Here is a 13,575-nt window from a genome sequence, read left to right as displayed (position 1 = left end):
CCTTTAAGGGATAAAAATCTGGATGAAATGATAAAAATCAGTGCTGGCCCCACTTACCCTGGTATCAGAATAACAGTGAGGGGGCAGAGAAGCATGTCACATCACTATTGTGACGTAGGCTCTTTGGTGTTCTCTCCATAGCCAGAGACTTCATACCTGGAGCCAGAGTTGTTCATACCTGAACATCACATCAGGTGAAAAGAGATTAAGTAGAACTCAAGTGAGATAAAGAGGCCACTGAACTCCATGTAGTATTGTGCTCTCATGCATGAAGTCTTCACCTCTCTATCATGTGTAAGACATATATATGTGTGTATGTGTATGACTGTGAGATGTTTTGAAGTCATCGATAGAGATGAAAATGAACTGTGCTTCACTAGGTGAGTAGGCTAAGGAGCAGCATGAAGAGGCTAAATGTATGACATGCGAGGAATAGATGGAAGTTTAAGGCAGTATATGAAAGTGGAGCACCTTGGCTGAAAGATGGAGAATAGATGAATTATGAAAGCATTGTGGTTTCCAGCCCACCTAGGAAAGATGGAGAGCAGATAATGGCTTTCACCAGGAAACAGTAATAGGGAAAAAGAGACTTGGGGAGGCAGGGGACTTTCTGAGGAAAGAGATGTGACCTTTACACTGTGATAGGTAGTTAGGATAAGAGAGGATCAAAGCAGTGCTGTGTATGTATGTATTGTGGGCACACATTAGTGCAAAGGCTGTCTCTGAGTGAATTTAAAGTCTTTACCTAGAGACAAAATTCAACACGTGAATAAACTGCACCAAATGTGTGGAAAATAGTGACTCTGGAGGTGGAATATAGTAACAAGAGAGAGATGGATTTTACAAGCTGTGCAAAAGCTTTAATGGAGAGAACTGAGACTGATCCAGGTAATGGAGACATGAGGAAAGTATCTGACACACACGCATTTTCCCCTTTCTGTATGAAGAAAAAGGAGAGGCATGGGAAAAAGGTCACTTACTTGACTTGATAATATCAAACCTCCTGCAAGGCCTCCAGCAGCCCTCTTGTACACAAACAGGTGTACGGGAATGAGGTTTGAAGAAAGAGCAAGTCCAACATTTGGGAGCTGTCTGCTTCATCCCATGTAGATTCACAGAAAACCTCACACAGAACATCACTGTGCTAAATACTTATGCTCAAGTGTTTTCCCACCCTTGTGGGTAGCCCTATGTCCCTGGTCATTCCCTAGAGATAAGCACAAATTGACTTCAAAAACACAGCAGAAGAGGAACGTTGTTACTATCCCTTTATTCAAACCACTTCCCATGGGATTTTCAATGGAAGAAAGCAGCTGACTGTGGGAAATTAAACATTGTGAAGCTATGAGCAGAATTTATTATGAGCTAATGCTATCACAGTAGAACAACACCTGAAAATGTCCCCAGGAGTCTTTTAATAATAATTTTTAAATGGATTTTTCTTTTGAAGGTGGACTAATGTACAGTGTCTGCGTATATGTATGTTATTATTAATCTATAAGAATTTAGCGGTAATTATCAACTTAAAAAATCTATCAAAGACTAATTGGGTGTATTTTTGTTGGTTTCTACTGCCTATGAAAATGAAGTTCTGCATTTAAAATAGTGGTCTATGAATCATGGAAGCGTTTCTTTTTTAATTAAGGAGATATTAAATAATGATCCCCATTTTGGCAATGTGGTCAGTTACTATATCACTGCTGGAATATTGTGGTGGTGCTCACCTATTTTTCAGAACACATTCATAATAATGAGCTGAATTTTTCTCTCAACATTAAATTGCTTTTAATGTGAAGCTAAATAGGAAATAAGTACCATGAAGCCAAAGCTTATGTATTTACTTCTGCATAATGCTGTGCTCTCCAAACCTCTTCTCTTATTAAACCATAGATGATCTTAGTTTGGCTGAAATCTTTATATCAGTTTATGATATGAGATTACCAGAATGTTACCATTTTTTGAAGATATGGTATCTCCTCATTTTTCATAAATACTAATTAAACAACTCAGGCTTACGTCAGTGCCAAGATTCATGTCAGCAGTTAGTGCAACTTGTTATTGTAAGATTAGTTCTGACACATTCCTTCCAGCACAGCAAGCAGTGGGATCCTGTGCAACACTGGGAAAAATTCATCTCTCAAGAGACTGCCAGTAGTTATCCAATAGGAAGGAAGACTGCTTTCTTTAACAAGATTAAAAACTCTCTGCTGACATCCTCCCTAACTGAATCATCTCAAACTGTCTCACCACGCAGAAGGAATGAACGTATCACTCATCACCTAGTCTTCTCCCTTTACGACACTCTTAGGGCATTTGTATTATAACATCTATACACTGTGCCTGATACATGGTTGTGGGGCTGGTTTAAGGAGCATTCTCTGGCCTGGTCAGGGATCATTCATAACTGTAATAATTGGCAATGATTTCCTGACTACAAGAACACTGAAAGAAGCTTGCTCCTTTGAGCAATTTACTTGTTGTGAAAGAGATGTGAGGGAGAGAAATGACCTTATTCTGTTCAGCTGGCATGCACGCTGCTGATTCAAAGGCATTCACTGGGCTCTGCTTAAAGGGGTGCTGGTAGTGGTGTCTAAATGCTACTGTTTGAGTTAGCTGAGATATCATTATTTCAGTGCCCAATAGAAAACTAAGTAGAGAAGATGAATGGAAAAGCTTAAAATACACTTTAAACTAAGCACACGTAGTTTCAGAAAATACAAGGAATTTGCGAAGTAATGCCATCTCATGCAGCTTGCAGAATTCATAGCATAAGCGTCCAACACAGAAATGTTATGGCAGCATGCAAACACTGGTATTTTAAGAGCTGTATAAAATGTTGTGTCTCCTTAGTAGAACTTATCCTCAAAAGAATTGCTTGAATTGTTCAGATTCACAGGGGTTCTGTTACAATGCCTTTTGGGTACCATTTCATTTTAGTCTGAATGCTTGTGAAGTTGTGGAGTATGGTGACAGGGAGATACGGATAGACAATGCTTCAACGCAATACAGAGACCACTTGCCCAGCAGTGCACTGTGAACCAGTATTCTGTCTTGTTTCACAACATGTTAAGACCCAGATTTTTCAGGACAGTGTAAGCATTTGTACTTCCAGTTGGCATATGCAGTTGCTACGAGTGTGTGCACAACTGTAATAAAATGTAAACTTAAGGGATGGAATACATGTGTAATTTGGGCCTGTGTGCCTAGAGTAAACAGTGTACTCACTCAAAATTGGACTTTAATATTGCAGTTCTGCAAACCAGTCTAGCCTGAAAACTTGGATCCTCACAAGAACTGAGGCATACATTAGCATTACTGCCTATGCTATTCACTTTTCTCTCAAATTTTTTTTCCTTAATGAGGTACCATTTATTTTGAAAAGGCACTGAGCATCCACAATCAGAAAGTTATTAAACAGGTAAGCTTTCTTTATCCTCCTGTTTGCTGCACTGATGTGAAGTGAGTATGTGAAGCTTTGCTCTCAGTTTGGGTAGCTAATGATGAATTTGGAACTCAGTATTATTCTGAAGAAGAAAATTATTATGATAGAAAGTGGTCTGACTGATCCAGGAGTCGCATCAGATTATACTACATTAGAAAGTGCGTTTAAACCCTGTAATCTGTAATCAAGTGCTACTTGGAATCAAGTGTATCATTCAGATACTGTCTTGGGCCATGTGTCTAAATGCATATTGGAAAATAAGCAGTTAAGATCAAATGCCGAGATATGTGTCTTCCAGGTGGTGTGTTTGTGATGCTGTTCCGAACATGCTAGTGCAATGAAAAGAGGTATACACACAAGAGATGATAGAACAAATTTTAATTTCTGTCTTTATGACATACTGCACATCAAGTGGGAGAACAAGGCGTCTGTATAGAAAGCAAAGTTGTGAAGTGTGATGGCACTTTTGCTTTGTCACGCATGCTGCATAAATGATGGATTACTCCAAGCAGTGTCTTCTCTGAAGAACCTAAGCCTGCACAACTGCTAGTAGGCTGGGCAGGTATTGGGCTCAGATAGATGCATGAAAGCCTTGAGTTTTCTAAACATCCTGTACTGGAGGGTACTTCTTAGCAACAGCTCACGAAGGGAGCAGAGATACAGTGGTTCTGGCTGGGTGCATCAATCATCATCTTTGTTATTATCCATCCAAAATGGAGGGGTGTTGTGATAATCTCTGCTGGTTTTAAATCTGCAAGCGTGGAAGAAAGCTATATCACAAACAAGTCCTGTTTGTTTTGGGGATTTTTTTGCTGAAAAATGCTGAAATCCTACACTAACTACAACTGTTTTTAGGAAAGGTTTCAAATGTTATCATAAAAGGCACCTGCACAGTTTTGGGGTTTGTTTTCTTTTAAGGTAGAGAAAAATGATTTCAGTCTATTCTCAGGTAATACTAACACTCAGATCAAGAAATACTGCATTAGCAGATGTGGCACTGCAACTGGAGACAAACTAATTGGGGACACATTTTTAAACTCTAAGAATTATCCAGAGATTTTAATTTGTTTGTTTCTTTGATTTATTTACTCTGAGATCTGCATATTGTAGCTTAGACAGCACATCTTTATGTGCAGAATAATATCCCAAGGGTATGGGAAGGAGAGTGCTCAGAAAGGCTCTTATATCAAAGGAAAAGGGCATAAAAAGAGAAATTAGTCTCATTAATGTATAGCAAAGAGGTGGTAAAATTAATGATGACTCAGAAATTGCTGAGGTGAAGTCTGAAGTTTCTTTCTTCAAGCATTTTAAAGTTGTGAATGTACAAACATTTTGTGTAGGACATATGGAAGAAATGAAGCTTTTATTTCTGCTTGCATAACTCAAAAACTGATGAGTTTATAGCAAAATAAAAAAAAAGAAAGGAAAAAGGAAATAGGAAAAAGGAAAGGAACAAAGCAAGTATGGCTGGGACCAAGCATGAAATGTTTACATTTACAATAAATAATTTGTTTTATTTTGTTAGAAAGTTTTAGAAGGAGTTGCAAGTAACTGGGAAGGGGAATCTGAATGAGAAGCAGATTGTCACCTTCACAGATAACTAACTACACATGAGCACAGATATAAGGTATTTGGTGCACGCAAGTTCCTCAATTTAAGCTTAAGAAGTATGACTTATTCTGTCCTTGTGCTTAAATTAACTGCAGTTTCAAATACATAATGTACGTATGCTGTACGTATGCTGTAACACTGGGAAGGTTCTTTTTGAAGTGTATACTACTGTTTATTCTGTTCACTGTATTGTTGACAGGTATGCAGACTGCTGACTGTTACTGAAAGCTGACAAAATAACTGGACTTCTACCGGAAAGAAATAATTAATTCTTTCCCCAAAGCAGAGATTGTTGTTAACTATTCCAGAACGGTAACTGTTAAAGCATCCACTCTCAGAGATACTCTAATGAAGACAGAAGGTTTATATAGGCTTGGCTAGTCCCCATGGTAACAGCCTTTCTACTGGGTTACCATAGGAATCGTCAAAGCCTTTGTAAGCCTCCCTTAATAGAGCATATACGCTTTCCAGGCAGACTGGAATATCTGTTAGAGGATACACCTCCTGTTGTTAAATATAAATATAAACAGATTTTGTTTTGGAGTGGTACTCATCTCTGTTTAACTAGCTACGCTACTCTTTACGTTAGAGTTATATTAAACATTGGAGTCACCTGTGATACAGGAAAACATGTGAGAACTGAATGGTTTTACGAACAAGACAACCCATATATGTTTGTACCTAGACTGCAGGGAACTGCAGGCAAAAATACTGTTCTATACAGTAGCCCAAACCTCATAGTACATTACCCTTTCACCTTCCTGTGGACATTGCAGAGCTTTAGTCAGTCTGAAGCCTTGCTGGACTGAAGTTATACAACAGGAAACAAGCAAGAAATGGAGCCAAAGGAAACAAACAGAAACCTCAGCTGAATGAAACAAGCAGAAAGCAAGCCAGTGAGTGACTTCAGCACTGTAAGTCTTTTAAGACAGCTATTGTTTTGAACTTCTAAATAATGTTTCTTGAAACTGTTACCTGGGCACAGTAGTAGTAGTTTCTTTTTCAACTAGTCAGGAATTGGAGTTTCACATCCTTGATCCTGGGCTTTGTAAGAACAGGGAAGTACGGTGGAGAATTGCAGGTTGTGAGGCAACCATGCACCTACTTGCTGGGCTTGTCACCACGGGCTTCATTTTATTCAGAAGACCTTTACAAATGAAAAATTTTCATGTAATTTTTGGTTCTGTTTAAGCTCCTAGGATTAGCACTGTGTTCTCCATACAGAGGAATGTCATTAATAAGATGACTTATTAAGGAAATCTAGCCAACATCTTTAGGGCTTGTTATTTTTCCAAACAAATGCTAGCTACAAGGCTTTCTACTGTAAAGCTAACAGCATGATAATGCTTTTATATTCTGCTTTCCAGTTGGCTAAATTTCATTATACAGTTTGGTCTTATAAATCAGTGAAGCTGAATTGAAGGACATGGTCTTACAGGATGGCACTAGCAGACAATTTGGCCCTTGAGTTCCAGTTACCAAGATACCAGCTCCTACATATGTAAAGATCTCTACAAAAAGCCATGGGGACTACTTATATGCTTTGGTTTGGCATGTGCTTCCTTGTCCTTCCAGAGCAAGAATTCTGACTGGAGAAAACAAAGGTTTGGGAATTACCTGAAAATGTGTTTATTTTAAAATGGATAATTGGAATTGCAGACTTGAAAATTGCCATATATTGTGGTAAGCTTACACAGATGGTATGGCAAGGCATACATCATGCATTATTCTTTTCCAGAGCTGGTAGAAAGGCAATTTATTTTTCCAAGGAAGATATTTGAATAAAGCCAGAAATGTCACTGATTTCACAAGTAACAGAGGTGCCATTATTAAGGTTGTTTTGGACACCCTAGGCCAAAGATGATCTCTCTAGTTACCCAAAAGCAGGCAGTAAAATATTGAGGATAGCAGTCATCCAGAAGCAATTTGTGAGATAGAGGTCTATTTACAGAGGATGAGAAAAAAGAGATTTGTAGAAGAGTTAATAAGGGTTTCTTCTGTGCATTGATAATTAAAACAGCTGTTAAAACAGCTGTTTTAACTGTCCTCTGCCAGTTATGAGTTACTATTGCATTAAAGTTGATCCCATATTTTTGGTTCCATTTTATGAGCTGACAGAAGTCACAAAGATGGTGTTTGGAGCAGCAAGAGAGGCAGGATCATGTAGGGTAGGGTCTAATAGTATGAGTGCTCTCCAATGTGCTCTCCCACTCAAAATGTGGAATGCTTACTATTTTTGGAGGTCTGACTTCCCTAGCTGTGCATTGTCTTACCAGAGCGAATAGTTGCAGGACTACCTGAAATAAAGCTCTAAAAATAAAGGTATGACTAATTAATTGTATGATTCAATTAGTTATGTGTCCACCAAATGGAACAATGCAGCTTTAATTTCAGGCTTTTTATTCTTTGACCACAAGAACAAAAAATATGATGTGGCACAGATAACATTCCTTAACTTACTATAGTTATACAGCCTCTAAAAGGCCCCGTAAAAAAGGCTTTCCGTGCGAGCACACTCAGGAGGTAAACTGCTCCTATTTGCCCCACTCTTTGCCACTGGGAAGTCCCTACAGGCTTAATGCTGCAACAACTATCACTGCAGCTTTTTGGAGGTGGGAAATCCACCAGTTTTGTGACTCACGTTTTGGGATTGTGTGTCTGCAGTTTTTCACACGTGTGTCAGGTTGTGAAGAAGCCATGGCACTCACTGTGGCCTACCAGTGAAGTGGCCAATATGTTTTGTATGTGTTTGTGTTTTGCGTAAGAAATCACTCACAATCAAATTGTATTCTTGCACAAATCATGGCACTTGAACAATTTGCCTGGCCTGTGGGGCATACACCACACCTGATCCATTACTGAGGTACTGAAACGGCTAGAGTTGGAGTGAACATATTTGGCAATTTTACGGCAAGGAGACCTCATTCTAAACTTCATGTGTAGACTATCTGCTGACAGATGCACTGCCTTTCTCAGGGCAAGAAACTGGGCATAGCATTTCTGCTCTGGAGGAACAGCTCTTTTCCAAAGGGTAATGTGGCATACCTGGGTTGGAAGGAGGCAATGAGCAGGTGCCAGCACAGGGACAGTACTGTTCTGATGCCCGTGTTGTGTGCTGTTGTCAGTAGATGATTCCTTCCATTTTCGCCATGTGGTTCCTCACATGCCATGCGAGCTGTATGGACTGGTAGGATTTCATGTTTCTTCCCTGCTCCCCACCACCTCTCTTTTGCTTTGACACTACTGTGAACTTACGGCCCTGTGCCGGCACCTCCTGTCCTCACTGTGACCTGACAGCACTGTGCAGCTGGCCCCAGCATCTACTGGACTGCAGAGGCACTGAGAAGCCACGTGTTACAGCATTAGAGGAACTTACTCCCTTTGCTTCTGTGCCTGCACACATCTCTTCAGACTGGTATGGCAGTGCCTTTTGCCATCTTAAAGCCTTTGTATTCTGCTGATGTTGGCTGGATAAGTCAGGCCTGAGCTGGTTTAATGTTCATGGGTACTTTTTAACTTGAGGGAGAATATGTCTTAAACAAAAAAAAAAAACAAAAAACAAAAACCAGCTGAACATGATTATCTCCCTGTTTGGGAAAGCCTGGGTAACCATCCCTAGGGTAACAAGGAAAAGTGGTCACTGAAGAAATACTGCAACCTACAGCATGAATAGGAGGAGGACTGAGGTATCTGAAGCGTACGTAGGAGCTGTTGATGAGGAAAACTGAAGGCTTTTTCAAGGAAAGAGAAATTGTGTCAATGAATTCTGCCTGCTGCATCATACCTTTCTGAAAAAGCTAAAGCACTGCTGCAGGAAAAGGAGGAGGATACCAGCAGTTGCAACTTGCATGTGTAGGGGAAGCGATTAGCATTAGATGCAATTAAAGAAACTACATAGTGTTTTTCTTCTTGGAAGTGAAACATTAATGACAGGAATGAAGTGGAAAAGCAGGGAAGTAGCTTGTTTATAGGTTATAAAGCCTCAACAGATTTAACATGGGGAGAGCAAAGACTAACTGTCAAGAAAGAAGCACAGAACTGAGGGTTGAAGTGAAGGGAGGTCTAAGGTCTTTTTAATTCATTCAGCTTTGTTTGTCTAAGATATTTCAGCAGCTGAACAGCCTTGAGTGCAAATGTGCATAAGTTTCTGTTTTTTGTGGAAGTATTCATGTGAATACCCTCACTCATACACTTGATTGGTATGCATGCTTGACATCAGTTAATACCTATTAACTCAGTTCCTTCACTCAGTTAATGCCTATTTATTAAAGTATTAAGAAATTACATGTAAAAAATATGACGAAAGTAAAATGGATGTATGTGGTACGAGAGAAAGGGCAGCTAAGCTGTAGGCCAAGCTCTAGTGTAAAGAGGCAGAGTACTGCAGTGCCAAAGGAGCTGTTGAATGGAACTGTGCCAGGAAAGACAGTGGAGAATTCACCCTGTACTTACAAAGATGATCTTTCTTTCTGCCCACAGTTAGTCTGTTAACAGCTTTCAAGATCACAGTAGGCATGAGGAAGAAATAATTTCAAATGACCCCAGAAATGCTGAGTTGAAAGCAAGGAAGTGAATGTTTATGAGAAACATTTATGAAAATGCTAACTTCTGGCAATGTAGGCATCCCTTTGAAGCTGAATGGGAGGGGTAGGGTTTAAAATCATAAGAAACCCCTTAAAAATTCATGCCAAGATACAGCTTAATGGGAGCAACACAGCACTGAAAAATATTCCGGAGAGTATTGGTTGCATCCTTGTTTCACATGTATAGGGTAAAATTAAAAAGCTGCTTAGTAGGAATGATAAAGAAGATATCATCTGAAAAATCTGCCTGCTCAGATCTGTCAGCACTTATTTATTTTATTATTAGTTGGTCAAATAATGAAGCCCTAGTGAAATATTTCTTTTTTTTCTTTTTTTTTTTCCCCCTATGCTGGACTCGTTGACTGAGCAAGGGAAAACAAAATCAGAAATAACACCTTAAGGAAAAGAGTCTGCAGTCCAGGGACTAAATATGTGCGGACTGTATATATTTGTTGTCTATGGTGTGTATGATTTCTTTTCCAGAGGAGGAAAATTTTACTAAGAGCTAGAGAAGTTTCTGACATTGTCATTTCAACCTCTTTATTTTAACTCCCCCTCCCAAGTTTATAAACGTTGGTTTTTCTTCATTTTTCTATCCTAATACTGACATGTAGTGTTGGCATTGCAGAATGGGGGTTTAGGAGACAATGTTAGACAAAACAAGAACACTTTAGGTTATCCACTGTGAAGGCAATACAAAGAAGTTAAGACTGTTTAGCTCTCATATTTTGAAAAAGAGAAAAAAAAAAGGCCTTACTCTTTTGAAAGACTTTGTAACTTTTCATGTACATAAGCACATAATTTTCCAGATGCATGCTTTTTTTGCCCTCAGTAGAACTGCTACATATCTGACTCTATGAGTCTGAGGATAGGCGGCAAAACCCCACCAAAGGTTACGTCTTGTAGCAATCGCTTTATGTTATAACTTGTTACATGTTGTAAAAGATTTTCTGTGAATACTTATTTTTCTAACAGATTTGAGTTAAGCTTTTAACTTAAACTTTTTAGAGTTCTTGTGCTGTCCTGGGTTCAGCAGTAGCAGTCATTTTTTCTTCTTCTTGGTAGCTGGTGTAGTGCAGTGTTTTGACTTTCAGCTCGGGAACAGAGCTGATAACAAGCGATGTTTTGGTTTGGCCAAGGACTTTGTGAGCCTCATGCTCTGCCAGGGAGGAAGGGAAGCCAGGAGGAAGCAGAGACAGGACACCTGACCCAAACTGACCAAAGAGGTATTCCATACCACAGCACGTCATGCCCAGGATGTAACTGGGAGTTAGCCGGAAGGGCTGGGAGACTGCAGGGTTGGAGGAGGTATTGGTCAGAGCTTGGTCGGGCTGGGGGGGGCAAGTTATCGGTTGGCTGGTGGTGAGATGATGTATTCTCTTCCCTTGTTATTTCCTTTATCATCATTATCATTGGTGGTAGCAGTAGTGATTTGTGTTATACCTTAGTTACTAAACTGTTCTTATCTCAACCCGTGGGAGTTGCATTCTTTTCGATTCTCCTCTCCGTCCCTCCGGGAGTAGGGGGAGGGAAAGAAGGGGGGAAGTGAGTGAACGAGTTACCTGACTGGGTTTAAACCACGACATGTGCATTCCAATATATCTTATTTTCTTGATACTTCATAACCTGTAACATCATTTGTGTACATGCTCCCCATACTCCTACTGCAAAGAGTTCTATTGAGATTCCCACCAGCAAGGAAGCTTTTAAAACTGATTTTTAGTTTTAATAGCTGGTGTTACTATATGTTGCAGTCCTGCACATTCTGAATGACTAACCCAAAAACTGAGTTAGAAGAATGGGAAATTAGAGATCATTTTAGTGCCTAAAATCAATTTTTTCCAACTTTTGTGAGTGTAAATTATGCATGTGGGCCTTGAGATTGAAGTTATTGTCTTCCTCCTCCTGGACAAAGATCAATAAAATCTATTTTAATTGGGGATTTTGCTAGAAGAATGTGAGCAAATGGAGGAAAAAGGATCTAGAACTGAATTTCCTAAACTAAACTAACTGTTGCTAAATATAAAAATTCACTTCTTCAGTTTTCAGTTTGCCAACATTAGAGCAGCACATTAGAAAGTCATGTACACTTCAGCATCTGGTAGCCTGTGTTTTTATGTTTCAGAACAATATCCTGACATACAATCATAATAACTCTGTAAATGGTAGACATTTTTGGTCTCGGATATGCAATATTTCACCCAGTCTTATTATTTAGCACTAAAATATTATGGGCTGAGTCTCCTTTATATTTTTGTTCCTTTCTGAAATTCTGTTTTTGTAAAAAAGCCTTGAAAGTGGCTGCAGATTTGGCAGGGGCTTTCATAGATGTGGCAGTCTTGATGACTTCATAATGACTTTTAATGCCCAATATGTGAATGATGCGAAACAGAAGACTGGTTCATTGACTGTTATTTCCTATGTTTGCCTCTGCTCATGCAATGTGGCTGTGAAACATTTTCATATTGACAGTATTGTGTTTTGCTTGCATTTTGCAATCATCTTCCACACGTGTATAGAGCAACAGGTGCAAGATTCCTGTGTTTTCAAACTTCAGTCCTTCCTAGAGATGAAATTGCAAAGTACAATAGGATCATAAAGAAAACAGGAAAACGTGAAGGTAAGGGATTGCATATAGAAAAAAAAAAAGTGAGGGCTTATGTTTTTGATGATATCACACATTACACACACACACATGCTTTGTCATCAAACTCAGCCCTTTTGAGGTGAAGAGAACTTGAGTTATAGATACTTGTAGAAGTACAAATGACTAGAACATGCGTTGAAATGCAGGGTTGGCAGAGCACCACATAATAAATTCATGAATGCCGTTCATAATACTTGTTGCAATTAGAGATTGAATTTAACTGTGATGAGTGACATGACCAGATGACATCAGGGGAAAATAAAAACTGTTCTGTCAATAATCTTGTTTTCTGTCTTTCTACTTGCTATTGTAAAGTCAATATTAAGTCAGAAGTTTCCATCTAATAGGAGACAAGATTCCATGCCTATTACCTATGCACTCTCTGAAACCTGTACCTCAGATAAAACTGTGTGTTTGCTGTTTTCAGAATATTTATGCATAGTGGTCACCACTGTATATTCAGTTCTTCCTGTTGTATCTGTTGAGCTATTTTATCTGTAGAGGCTCTTCTGAAAGCCTGAATAAAATGGTGTACATGATGCAAAATTGTATGTAACTGAGCGGAAACAACACATGCTTTGCTTTCGTTTCATGTTTGGGTTCAGTTGTGACTAAAGTCTTCTACTCATGCCAGTTACAGTTTGCTATGGGCAAACGATATATACTGTATAATGTGTCTCCAGTCTTACAGCTCCTATGGGACTCCCCTTTCTGACACGGTCATACAATAATCTAAAATGTACTGTAAGAAAGCATTTAAGACCTAGACAAGTGTGAAGTGGATCCGCTAAAGAGATTTCTGTAAACATTCACCATTCAGTTTTCAATAGTGTGCTGAAGGAACCCTTGTGTCTAGAGGAAGGGCAGAGATCTTTACAGCAAGTCAGCCTACAAAAGGAGGTGGGAGAAAAAAAGGCCTTATAAATTATCTGATGACCTGGGTGGATAGGAATGTGTTGCAATATTTCCTTGTCTATTTTTTAAACATTATTAAACTAAAATGATTAAAATACAAACACTGTAATAAGTTTCAAAAGTAGATCACCTTTCAAATACTGATGTAAATATAAAAATTAATAGCAGCAACTTGTGTAAATCATGGTAAAGCATACGTGATGCTTTAACATGGTTAACTGATGCCTAGTGTGCATTAGCAACCTTTCACATTTATATCACTCTGGTAGCATGCTTTGAGACTGTTTTTGAACATTTATAAAGATAATGGTTTAAAAGCACCCCATGAGGCACATTATGCTTTTTCTCCCCAGGTTAGTTTTATTAGGTGATGAATA

General features: G+C 39.0%; 2 long non-coding RNA genes across 2 annotated transcripts in view; one reads left to right on the top strand and one right to left on the bottom strand.

Annotated features, from left to right (window-relative positions):
- The window catches only part of LOC134165183 (uncharacterized), a 498,306-nt gene that overhangs the window by 100,632 nt on the left and 384,099 nt on the right, over positions 1–13,575 (bottom strand). The gene's annotated exons all lie outside the window — the stretch shown is intronic.
- The window catches only part of LOC134165179 (uncharacterized), a 36,545-nt gene continuing 28,239 nt past the window's right edge, over positions 5,270–13,575 (top strand). Inside the window, exon 1 of the long non-coding RNA XR_009965422.1 lies at positions 5,270–5,971. This is a non-coding gene — a long non-coding RNA (uncharacterized LOC134165179). The remainder of the gene's footprint in view (positions 5,972–13,575) is intronic.

This window comes from Pezoporus occidentalis, unplaced genomic scaffold, assembly GCF_034315485.1.
Source record: "Pezoporus occidentalis ecotype Australia unplaced genomic scaffold, CSIRO_AGI_Poc_V1 ctg231, whole genome shotgun sequence".
Lineage (NCBI taxonomy): Eukaryota > Metazoa > Chordata > Aves > Psittaciformes > Psittacidae > Pezoporus > Pezoporus occidentalis.
Note: the sequence above shows the minus strand (reverse complement) of the source record. Positions and strands in the feature narration are given on the sequence as shown.